Source organism: Glandiceps talaboti, chromosome 1, assembly GCF_964340395.1.
Source record: "Glandiceps talaboti chromosome 1, keGlaTala1.1, whole genome shotgun sequence".
Taxonomy (NCBI): domain Eukaryota; kingdom Metazoa; phylum Hemichordata; class Enteropneusta; family Spengelidae; genus Glandiceps; species Glandiceps talaboti.
Window position 1 is genome coordinate 24,788,010 of NC_135549.1, and position 13,837 is coordinate 24,801,846.

General features: G+C 35.9%; 1 non-coding gene across 1 annotated transcript; it reads right to left on the reverse strand.

Annotated features, from left to right (window-relative positions):
* Positions 1 to 4,667: 4,667 nt before the first annotated feature.
* Positions 4,668 to 4,749, reverse strand: Trnas-uga (transfer RNA serine (anticodon UGA)). Its single transcript has one exon. It is a non-coding gene; the product is annotated as a tRNA-Ser (tRNA).
* Positions 4,750 to 13,837: the final 9,088 nt, after the last annotated feature.

The following is a 13,837-nucleotide window of genomic DNA, read 5'->3' on the forward strand; positions in this document are numbered from 1 at the left end:
TTCTGCGTCTATCACACCAGTTACAACAGCACGACAGTGTACTCTTTGACAATATCCACATGTATAACCAGCACATCAAGAAAACATGTAAATCAATGTACTGTCATCTCCGCCGCATTGGATCTATACGTCAATACGTCTCAAGTGCGGATTGCTGTACTTTAATTCATGCTGTTATATCCACTAAACTTGATTACTGTAATTCTTTACTGTATGGTCTCCCTGAATCAGTCACAAACCAACTTCAGCGTGCACAAAACACAGCTGCAAGAATCATCACCCGGTCAAAGAAATATGAACACATAACTCCTACTCTCATCAAACTCCATTGGTTACCAGTTCGTTCTAGAATCGACTACAAGATCTTACTCCTGACTTACAAAGCAATTCATGGTCTTACACCGGAGTACATTTCCGACCTTATACAAGTATATATACCAGCTCGCACCTTGCGCTCAAAGGACAAAAACCTTATTACGACTACAAGTTACAAGCAAATCAACTACGGTGGACGTTCTTCGCTTATGCTGCTCCAAAGCTCTGGAATTCACTGCCAACTGACATTAAACTTGCACCAACTATTGATTGTTTCAAAAGATAACTGAAGACACATTTGTTTTGTAAAGCCTACGGTGTGGATTAACCATCCAGCGCCCCTGAACAGAACTTTGCCTGGATTTTGGCGCTCTACAAATTATTTTGATTGATTGATTGATTGATTGATTGATTGATTGATTGTTTGGCATTCAAATAAGCAAACTTGTGTACTACAGATGGTGTCATGATTTGTTTGTTCCGACAGACAGAGAGAAAGGAAAAGTGCTACAGTTACCTCTATTAGCAGAAAATCTACCTTTCACTTTTCACATTGTAAGGAGCAGATGGTATCAAAATGCAGGAGTCGAGGCACAAGAAATAAAGTAAAAAGCTTACCGGCAAATACTTATTGTCTAAAATTAAGCATGCGTCACGCACATGCACAAGCTTACAGTCCATTTACAGAGATTTTTATATAAAACTCATTTCCGATTAGGAAAAGTTATGTGGGATTCGTAACCAGCAAGAAATAAAGCAGTGTCCATATTACTTTTAACACAATAAAGAGTTGAATTTCTAATTGCTTTTTTCACCAGTTCGATTTGATATTTCGCCTGTCTTCTGTAGGACCAAATGAGGAAAATGGTTTCTAAAAGTATCCAGCTACACAGTGATACTAGGTAAATTGTAGACGATATGCAAGACATGAAAATAAACACCGGTGTGAATATTAGAATGGCTGTCATGGGACATATTAACATGATGAAATTAATTATCCACATCAATGGAAACCACTGACCCAATTTCAACACAGAGCAAATTACAATGCTCGGTAAGACTATTCCGAAAAATGATACGATGAGTGTTAGTATACTTCCTTGACATTTCCCCTTTGTAACAAAAAATATGTATAGTTCCATCAACAGACACGAAAATAAATGTCTCAGCAAATGTAGATTTGTAATTCGTTCTTGTCCCTCGCGAGGTGTGTCCAACTTGACCTTGTTTGTATCGTTGTATCCCATACAGTTCAATAACACTGTGTAATCAATTTTGTCTGCTGTGTAACCGGGACTGTTTCTAAGTATCTCTTCGTGTCGACGAAACAAAGACAAAGCCTCTTGAATTTGGTGACTTTTGCCAAGGAAATATTCAACAGTTATGGGTGCCAAGATGTTAATTACAACCGATAACGCCCCGTAACTATTAGCTTAACTGTAATGGGGCCAACGCCCTTTGATTTATTCTTGCACAGCTGTAGACCAACTGTGTAATATTTTTTGTGACAACCATAAAGCTCCCATCTCTCCTTGGTAAAGTATTTTGCGAACAGCATAGCACACACAGCATACATTGCAGTAATAATTAAAAATGCTCTCATATATGGAGATCTAGCAAACCAGATTGGTGAAGCGGATATATATCTCTGAAATGTCTGCAATTTAGCCAAATCAGTTCGTATGAATTTAGCCATCTTCACTATGAAACCTGTCATACGCACCCTCACATACATACATACATACATACATACATATAAATATATATTTATACATAAGCCAGAGAATTACGATTAAAAACAACAGTATTCATTTATTTCTTAACTGAAAAACATTTTACGAGCTACAAAATGACACCTGCAAAATGGGCATCTCGAATGTTTCGTAACTTTTTCAATTTAACGTAACAATGTGTGCAAATTAAATGACCACATTTCACTCTCACCAAGGACACTGCCAAAAAAGCAGACTTTACAAGTGAATTTCTCTAATGTACTGCCATTGTCAGTGTTTCCATTGGCCGACTGCCTACTGCCGCCATGTGAATTTTCATTACTTTCGTTGTAAGTCAGTCTTTGAAAGATGTTTTCCTTGAGCAATATGTAGCGTGCGATCTTCGTTGTTAGGGATGATGTGGATAAAATGCGTGCGCATCCGTTCCAAAGATTCTTGTCTTTGTACCATCCTTCCAAAAGCATGGCTATTTCGTGAGAAAGTTCTCTTCTTGAAATGTGGGCTGTTGTCCTGCGACGGAAGACAAATCTACCCATTAGATACACGACTGCCTGTGCCAACCTTGTTATTACCATTTCAGACTGTCTTCCATCACATAGTCAAGCGATAAAAGCAATCATACGGCTGTAAAGACGGTACCAGGCAGTACGGGGTTTTGCAATGTCACGACACATGTATTCCATCCTTTTTGTCATATTCCTCACGTCACTATTCAAACTTTCCGCGAAACACCTCTTGGATACAGTTGAAAACGTGTAATGTTCCATAAGTATATCCGACAAATCAACACTTGCCTCTTCTAGGGGCATGGTAAAGTCGCATCCAGTACAATGCACTAATTCGATGTCTCTGGAAACTATTAAATTATTTTCAGTGAGTATTTCTGGATCGAGAGTTGATATTGTTTCAGCCATGATGCCTATTAATCATGAGACCATGACAGCGGGCCATTATATAAAGTAGTGACCGCGATCATATGTGACGACACAAATTGAACAAAATCGTGACGTGAGCATATCGTTGTAGACGTTCGAATTCACCAACCACAATATATAAAAAAAATATGATGTGGAATCAATGCACGACGACGACGATTGTAGCCCCGGCACGCACATGTATTATAGATATGAAAGTCGTGACGTCACTATATACTTTTAAGACAACCAAGTAGCGACCACGATCATATGCGACGACACAAATTGAACAAAATCGTGACGTGAGCATATCGTTGTTGACGTTCGAATTCTTGTCACCAACCACGATATACGAAAACTATATGACGTGGAATCAACATGACAACATGAATGCACGACGATGACGATTGTAGCTCCAGCACGTAATGTGTCACGTGTGTTAGTACGTCAGAGTTTTATTGTTCGAAAGTCTATATAATGCGATGTTCAGTGTGGCTACTTGTGTTCTTCACAGTGCAGTGATTTCATTCCTGTTTTTCGTTCGAAAGTGTTAAGGTTGGTAAAGTATTGTTTCTTGAAAGTCCTTTTTTTTAAATGTCGTTTTTGTTTGTTTAGTTCTTCTCTTATGTTTTTAAAATATATTTCACTTTTTCTTGTATTGCCAAAAACCAATTTGTATTGAAAAATCTTTCCTTCCCACTTTTCAAATTGGAAACGTTATCGTGTTTTTTTTTCATTCAGGCTTGCTTAAACACAAAGGTAATTAAATTTACCAAGTTGTTTACATTTTTACATTCCAGTTGTAACACTATGGATAGAGTTAATGGTCCTTTCGACACATTCCGCAAGTGGTATAGTGCAGCCGTATACTACGTTCGTAATAAAGTAACGTTTACTCAATAGCATCTCAAAGCTTTTCCATCGGAACTTAGTGCTCTTACGTTTGGCAGCATTAATTACTTCGCATACCAGTTTAGAGTGTATGTTGAAGACGACGACAGACGATTAGAAGAAGTACTTTTTGACAAAGTGAAAGAAAAGTTTAATATCTGTCTTTCAGGCAAGAAAACGTGGAGTGAAGCTTCAATCAGTTATTACACCCGAAAGTCTTGGTCTTGCTGGTGCTATAGATAGTTCTCTTTGTCAACAGTGTTCCGCTTGTTGTGTAAACGCAAGACCGTATTTAAGTGTCCTTTTCGTACCTTGCCAAATCGTCGCGTCACTGAGATCAGTAAGGTCGTATCTGCCTATACAAGTGCATTGCAGATACGACCTTACTGCACTGATGCGACGAAATGCTTTACAGTTAAGAGGTGCGTTTGAAATTGTTAGGTGTAGACAAATTTGTATTTAAAAAATCTGAAAATTGAATTTGTATGAATATTTTTTTTTTCTGAAAAATTCAGCATTGGTATGATTCGTATTTGGATGGGAAGAAGTTGATAATGTGAGAATTGTGTAAATGGAAGGTTTATATTAATATCTAAAGCTAAACACAGACGATAATACTGAGCGTTCTGTGTCTTTGAACAAGATAAGAAATGTATGATTGTGGGGAACGAATTTTGCTTGCAATTCACAAGATCTGTGTATCCAAGGTAGAGGTCGACAAGAGAAACTTGTAGTTGCAGATGCCAGCTATAGAAAAGAAGATTTATTTGCAGTTTATGGAGAGTTTCACAAAACCAAACATGAAAAGATCGTACGTAGTCGGCAGGATTCGAACCTGCGCGGGTAGAACCCAATAGATTTCAAGTCTATCGCCTTAACCACTCGCCCACGACTACTCATCTATGATATACGTTGGATTTTATAAGTATGATATTGAATGTGTTTATGGCAACGTCTTGATGATCTACAAACGTGATTATCTCATGGACTAGGCCTTTCCAAAAGTTGACATGGTGGCGCTCTACCTCCTGTCTGGCATAGGTAACTTGGTTAATCATAGAGCACTGCTGCTTTCCTCGATGTCTGAACAATATGAACAAAAACATGCCTGACTTATATTACACACACTTCTACAGAATACCAAGGGACAAAGTTCTTAAGGTGTTAAGTCCATACTTGATAATAAAAAACAGACCCTTTCTGTATCTCCATGCTTTGCGAAATGAAAGGGATTAGTAACCTCGAGCCCATATTGAAGTATGTATCTTTGAACTATTACTACAATACTGTGAGAGAAGAAGAGACAAGAGAGACAAGCAGTTACTACGAGAGGATTGGTCCTTCCAAGCATTGAGGAAGCAATGGAATGGTGATAGGGAGACTGTTGTGGATACATTGAGGGAGCTGGTAGGCATCACTATATCGTTGGCGACGTTCTTGCCACCAACCACGATATAGGAAAACTATGCTATTTACTCGCCACGTTCTTATTTTTTTACCTAAATCGTCTATATAAAGGGAAAAGTATGAAAACGTTGACCATACCCGTCAGGAACTTTCCTAAGTTATACATCGTTTAACGATAGTAATGGCTTCTTCTGAAACAATTCATACTGACTTTGGAGATATAAAAGACATTGCGATGAGACTAATAAGATTACTATTAATATTATTAACATTTATTATAATAATTGTTCTTATTATATCCATTTTAATTTTTATTATTGTTATTTCGTGTTGAAGTTCGCACGTTCAAACACACCTTTTATCAAATGTCACGTTGATACTGATACGAGTTATGGTGAGACATGTCTTTGTTTTTCGTTGCACAAGAGACAGAAAGAGACGTTTACATGACTGTATTGGAAGATAATACAGTTTGTTTTGTTTTGTTCTCCTTATAGGATGCATTAGAAGTACATGCACCAGACGATTTCGATCTACAGGCAAAGAAAACTATTGGATTGATGCAAGGCGATAAGAAACAACTTGTATCGTCCGAAACCGAACGAATGGAACCAAACGGTCATCGAAATAATCAATATATGGCGGAAATTGAAGCCGGGGAAATTAGAGAGGGCGAGGATAAATATAACTATTCTTCACGTGCACGTTTACCAAGCTCACACAACAATGAATCAAGAGATCTAGAGACAGACAATGATTCGTTACGAAAATTAAAAACTTTATATCGATTCCTGAGAAACAGATTGCATGAATACAAGCATATATCGTACGTTCGCTTGTTGCCAAGAGACATCGACTACTGACTAAACAATAAACGCGTCTTGTGGCACTATATTAGAAGTGAGTGGAGTATTTAGTAATTTCTCTGTATTCCTTGTTTTGTCTTTTTTGTGCCATTCGTGTAATATTCTTTTGTTTTTCACTTTCTCTGTATTCCTTATTTTGTCTTTTTTGTGCCATTCCTGTAACATTCTTTTGTTTTTTCTCTTTCTCTGTATGCCTTGTTTTATCTTTTTTAGTTTTTTTGCATGAGAATCCCTTTGCTTTTCACTTTCTCTGCATTCCTCTGTATAGTAAAAGATCCTGTACCTACAGTAGTTAATACCTCACTGGATGTGTCCTGATGCACTGCAATTGTTATATTATATACCAATGCTGCACAATTCATTTCTATATGACCTGCATATGTTGCATAACCAGGTTCATACCTACTCACTATATTGTTCTTTGGTGACTGTGTCCCATGTCTGATATTCACCAATAACTGTATCACTATAAGTATCCCAGTGTTCAGTGATAAAGGTTACAGTAGCTAATCTTACATGTATATGATTATCTTGTGTATCATATAGCCCAAGACTTATAGCCCGAAATAAACAATTACCATCTCCTCTAACGTTTGTTAGAGATTGCTCTACAATGACATCATTAGTTATTTCTGTTTTCTTTCCAGGTTCATCAAAGGCACGGGGATTGTTTAGCCATTCTTCTGAGATGCCTACTGTAGTACAACAGTCACCAATCTCATGCTTTGCGATTTTAGGAGTTAAAACATGATCATGTTCTCCTTTTGAACACTTTCTTTTTATTTTCTTACAGTAGTTTCACCAATCCCTTGGCTTGTCCAGAGTCAGTACATCAAAGATGGATTTTAGGCGTTCATGTTTTGGAATACCTTCATTACCAACACAGTTGATGATCTTGTCCAACTCACCAACAATCAGATGATATGGTTTCCAGTCATCTGTAAACAATCAAAACAGAGGATTCAAATACTTGTTGAACTCATAAGACTTGACTTCTATTTTCTGCAGAATAGAAATGTTTTAATGCAAACAGTAATACTTCAAGTTGTACATAAAAAGAAAAGAACGCATTGGATGAATTTACTATGTTCTTAGTTCATAAACAACCTAGAATTATATAATTTATTTGTGAAAGTCTAAGACAACATCAATAAGTTTAACATAAGCTTACATGAAAGGGATACTAGTTAATATTCTAGTGTTTACACACACACACAGACTCACAGATATATTGTACATTTATTTACCATTAGCAGCTAAATTGGTGACCAGCTCAGTAATTTGAGCAAGTATGAACGATGCACTGTCTCCATGAATCCAATCACTTTGTAATCGAGTCAAAGTAAACCAAAAAATGTGGTATGGTCAAATTTATTTTCATTGGCTAGTTATAATTATATCACACTAAATATGATCAACTTTACATAAATTTGTGCTATTTAGTACTCCTAATTTTCTAGTTACAGACAAAAATACATGGCGATGAAAGTGAAATTATGACGATAGGATTCATCTCCTCAGTCTCACTTTGCTGATTGTCAGAATCGACATTAAAATGCACAATCATTCTGTGCAGCATGTAAAAATTTGAACCAATACTGTAAAAACAATTATAAGTTGACAATATTTACAAGAAAATGAAAAAAATGAAGTCTGCATATGGATTTGTAAACTCTCCACAACATTACAACAGTGATATATGCTAGTGTACTGTTCTAATTTCAACTTACTGTAGTCTGTATCGTGTGACAAGTATCCAGGCCTAACCTCACACAAGTAGCGAAATTATTAAATATCAACAAAAAAAATTCTATTTTGTACTTAAACATAACACACCACTTCTTTCTGATCATTTTATTGTGAAAAAAGTCAATATTGATCACTTTAACCAACTTTCAGGCCACTTAGAACTTGTTGTATGTGACGGTCGCTGCGATCTGGTACATGAACGATGGCATCCTATTCGCACTCAAACTCGACTAGCGTGTCGTTCCAAACTGACGGTTCACCAGTAAAACTAAAATCGTTAGTGCAGAGGACTCGCTCATTAAAATCACTAAAAATACATGATTTGGTAGAAAAAACACCAAATTTTAACATGAAGTTATCTTTTATTGACCTTTTAAATGTGAACAAAAAGATGTTTTATTCATAAAAATCAGACTTTTCAAAGCAGAGATATTGTCTTGTCAATGTCAGGGTTTAGGCTGTGAACACACAGTGGCAGAAATCTTTTCAGTGTGTCTGACTTGCTTACGCGGCGGCGGCACCGTCACTTTGATGACATGTCGGCTTACCCCATGTCGGCTTACCCCCCCCCCCCCAAACAACAACAACAACAACACCACACTTGTTTGTGTTATAAAGAATTCAAATATAATAAAGAGATCATTAATATTTTTCAATATTTGATTAGTAAGTTTTGACACTACAGTGTGCTGGACGTGTTATTTTATCCTACCCCTTCTGTTCACCATGTGGAGTAATATTCATTCATACGTAATGAATACGGTAATGCACAAACCGTAAATGAACAAAGCAGATATGGGTAATTTTGATTGTTTGATTTTGCAGCCACCGATTCGAGAGATACACCAAGGGGCATGGATATCATAAATTGAAGTCAAGAAATTTTTGAATACATTCAGAGCTATTTAACTATCATTTAGACATGTTAGTCCGAGCCAAGGAAATTTTCTTAAAGGTGAGTTGTCCCCTGTGTGTGGTGGGTTGACCTCTCTATGTCGTGGGTTGTCCCCTGTATTTGGTGGCCTGTCTCTATTTTGTGTTTCTGTGTGCTGGACACGTGATTGTTGAATGTCTCTGTAGTGTTTACAGTGTTCATTTCCTTTTCTATGTTAGCTTCTGTACTGTTTACATATGTCTGCAGGACTATTGGAGATTAGTTCTTAATGTCATTTTGTTATGTATTTGTGAATGTGCATGACTGGTAGTAGTTACTGTCTGCTGTATTTGTAGGTTGTTCATAGTCAACATTGTCAGAATCTTGGCTTATGCCATCATGAGTAACATCTGGATCTTCATTTGATTTTCCAATCATTGTCTTATTCAATGCGGTTGCCAATACTTCAACTTCTAGAAGAAGGAGTGGAGTACAAGTTAGACAACCAATTCCTTGTACATAAATATTAAAACAGACTTGATGATAAGAATGCCCACATGGAAGAAGCACTGACTCTGCTTTTGAGGATGCTTTTGGTTGCTGACAGTTCATAAAGTCACACCTGAAAGACGGTTTGAGAAATAAATGTAATTACCATAAGTTAAAATGTAAAGACAAATGGAACATTGCACTAAATGTATGTGCAGATTCAAAGTTAATGTTCAGAACTAAGCCAGTTGGATTATATTGTAACACATGTTAATGTATACATACATACATACATACATACATACATATACATACATACATACATACATACATACATACATACATACATATACATACATATACATACATACATACATACATACATGCATGCATGCATGCATGCATGCATGCATGCATGCATGCATACATACATACATACATACATACATACATATACATTTTCAAGCATATGAGCTTGTAATTTTCTTCAATCTACCTGTTTGTTGAGCTCAGTGAGACATGCAGTCTAATGTATAATGATAGACCAATTCTTTCACTCTACTTAAAAACAAACGTACAATACACTCAATCACACATTTATGGGGCTACTGGTGGTTTAAATCTTCCCCATCAAAAACATCATATGGGAATTTAACTAAGGGACAAGGTACAAGCAAAGGGACAACCCTAAAACATAGCATTTTATGCTCCCTACAGATTAGACTCCTATAAATTCTTACCAATGCATAGCACAGTTATCTTAAGGTGATTTCAGTCATACATCAACATGATGTCCTTGAAACATGGATGCCATGTATGTCACACACTGACATTAGGAAAATCCTTGAAAACACAATGCATTAACCCCTTCTAGCTAATTGTATATTGTTAAACAAAACTAAGTTATCATTGATGTGACCTGATTATGCTGTAAGATGTATGTCAATTCCATAGTTATTTGAGTGCAAGTTGGCTGGAATGTTAGCGCTTAGTACCTCTACACTAAATTAACCCCATCATGAAAACCACTCTTCTGTTGTACTTTAATACAGAAATGTTTGGCAAGATCAGCACAAGAGTGTCCTTCAAACCAATATTATTTGGTCGGAACATTACAACAATGAGACATCGAGAAAATAGCGAATGCTCATCTCTTAGTGCTATAACCAGATTCCCTACTTTTGTGGGAAGGGCGTACATGTATGCCTACATATGTCCATGTAATATGCAAGTTCAGGTTTTTCATTGGAGCCCACACATTTACTTTTCCAGAGATGATCCGATCCTGAACAAAGGTTCTGTATAACAGTACGAAAACGATTTTCCAATTTTTAGAAAGAAAACTGTATTGTTCATAACACTTATTTCATAAATTGATTTTTCCCAGAAATGTCCCCATTCTGGCAAAAATGTCCCCATTCTGGCTGTTTGGTAAACACTGTTAAGATATTATATTTACCCCTTTTTAACCATTTAAAAACGTTCTTTCTGTTCCTCATATCTCCTAAGCCTCTTACAATCAGAGAAATTATTTCAGACTTATCAGCCATTTACAGCATTAAAGTAATTAATTGTACAACGTCTGTAGGAAATATGACAATACAATACTTACTTTTAAACATGATGAAGACTTAAAACTAAAACATAACAAACACGAAATGATTCCAGTAACTACAACATCAGCGGTAACGCTCCAAGAGAGCAAAGAGCAGACAATAAAAAACAAAAAGCGTGATTTGGTTATCAAGAAAACAAAGTGACGAGCAAATAAAAAAAAATGTTTAAAATAAACGCACACTCAACTCCAAATACCCAACCCTTGCATTCAGACAAGATGACGAGTGCTTCTGGGTAGTGTGTGAAAGGACAGTGACTGTTCATTCACCATCATGCTCTTTGCTGTGACAACTGTTCCAGGTAGTAAAACTTGATTTACTTTTTAAAGTTTGATTTTTTTTCAAATTTCCCGACTCAAATGTTACTGTTCTTATTTCTATCAACTGGTTTTTTCTCATCTGTTTTCTTTACAAATTCAATAATATGTACATGTGTATAAAAACAAAACAAAAAAACAATGATTATGGCTCAAATACTCCATCAGTTTGACTGAAACGCTAACATTATTCAAACTAAATATCCAAAGAAGAGTACAGTTTCAAAACTCTGCCATTTGAAAAATACATGTTTTCATCGTCGTATAATGTACGATGTCAAACTAATAACCAAAGGTGTTTTCAGAGTAAAGTTGATGAACAGAGAACTAATGATCGGACACAACGTCAATACTATTTCCTGAAAGTTAACAATATTGATGTGGATCTGTTACATATGCAAAGTTACATGTATTTTTTGTCATTCTTCATAGAACTCTTGTCAGGCCTCTATGTTAAATCTCACTTCAATTTTATTTTATTTTATTTTATTTTATATTATAATAAGTCACACCATGAATATGTTGTATATAAATATATCGACAATTTAAAATTTAAGTGAAGCTATTGTTACTGTATTCCTTGTGTACATACATGTATGATAGTCTTAAAATGTATTCCATTCAAACTAAATAAATTGTCATGGCCATGAACAACACCTAGTGGACTTAGGAGAGTGTTATTTATATGTGTGATCCTATATTTACAGATACATGTATTTGATTTATTCATGCTTAAGTGATACAACAACACACACGGTTTCTTTCAGAATCTGTTGTCTATTTCGTATCTGATATTTAAATTTCACTGGTGATACTACAAAAGCACGGGTACCCTGTATTCTCTCTGCTGGGATAAACTCGGCAGCTGTTGGGAACTCTGTGTCATTATGCCACACAGAAAGTTCATTTCCATATTAATGTACATGAATGTGTTTCTTTAGGCACTCGACCCTAGCAATTATGTGGGACACATCTATATGTTTGGTACTGACTGACTTTCACCTCACTTTTAAAAATCTCAGCTATTCTGCCAACCCACCCACTTTTGCAATTTGGACTGATCATCAGCTGTCAAGAACAGGTGATTTAATCGGCGGTAGTGGACGTACTTGGCTATCATTTTCAGCATATGTTGTGGTCATTAAATGTATATTGTTGCTTCTTTGAATGGTCCAAGTATCACTAGTTATAGAATCTGACAGTGAACCCTTGTAACACTTTGCGCTGTCTAAAATATCCTGATAAAAATAACCTTCTTGTAAACTGAAGAGTAATAACTTGGAACAATTGTTTTCTCTCGAGATGATCATACATGTGAAACAAACTTGTATCAATCGTCCCGAAATAAAAAGAAATTCAGTTCTTTTGTGAATGAATACAGGAGTTAGTGGTAATCAGAATTACTAACGGATAGAAATCTAGGTGATTAATCATCCAATCAATACAACTATTACAAACCACAATTGATTCTAATATGATAATTGTAAATATTAATAAATTTCATGTCTGTTTAATATACGATATTGAAGTTCTATTTCCGAGTGGTATACATACACAGTGACTTAATTATTATTAAGTTGAAACTCTATAGCCATGTTAATAATGGGCTAAATGCCAATTTTAATAGTACTGAAAACAAGGCAAATTTAATTTGACCAATAAACAAGTTTAGATTTCATTGAGAAGGTTACACAGTCCTGAAATGCTTTACTCATAAATCTTTGTTTGCAATTTGCAGACTTTGCAATAACCATTCACTAAACAATTTAACATAAAGAAAACATGGACTTTAAAAGTGCATAAACATATAAATGAAAAGAAGACATCGAATACCATGCTGAACAACAGCGTAACATTTCTTTTCATTACATGTACTTGTAACTGCAGTAATTTACAATTAAGAGAAAATAACACATCTTGCGGATATAAAAACATATTTTGCCTTTGGCTAGGTATTTGACAATTATCAGACATCGACTTTAATACGTAGCCCGTCTCCATATACACCATCTACTTGTGGGAGAGGTATTCCTGACTTTGACGGGCCCATGCTACGTATTTTAGGCAGTGTACTTATGGGAAGGGTGTTCCTGACTTTGATTTGCCCATGCCACATTGCCTGAGACTTTCACAATTACATAGAGAGAGAGAGAGAGAGAGAGAGAGAGAGAGAGAGAGAGAGAGAGAGAGAGAGAGAGAGAGAGAGAGAGAGAAAGAGAGAGAGAGAGAGAGGGAGAGAGAGAGAGAGAGAGAGAGAGAGAGAGAGAGAGAGAGATTTTAAATAGTTCACTTTTGAAAGTCAAACTGTGGTTGATAATTATTGATTGTAAAGTGAAAATTGTACCATTAGCACTGCGCAAATTCTGTCGTCTTTATGATTCGAGCCTCGAACAAATTTAAACGTCAGTTTTTTTGTTTTTTTACAATTTACGTTCAATGCTACCATTGTGTTGTTAACAATAGAGAACAGTAGGTCTCTGCTACTTAAACAACTCTCCAATCATACATATGTATCTGCAGGTAATTCGACTTTATCTCTGGGAAAGCAAAAACAACTTAAGTGTGAATACTGCCTTCTTTGTACTGACTTCCGTTCTAGTATAAATAAACAAATACTATATACATGTGTTTACACTAATTTATAGCTAAAATGATGCAGGCTTTCA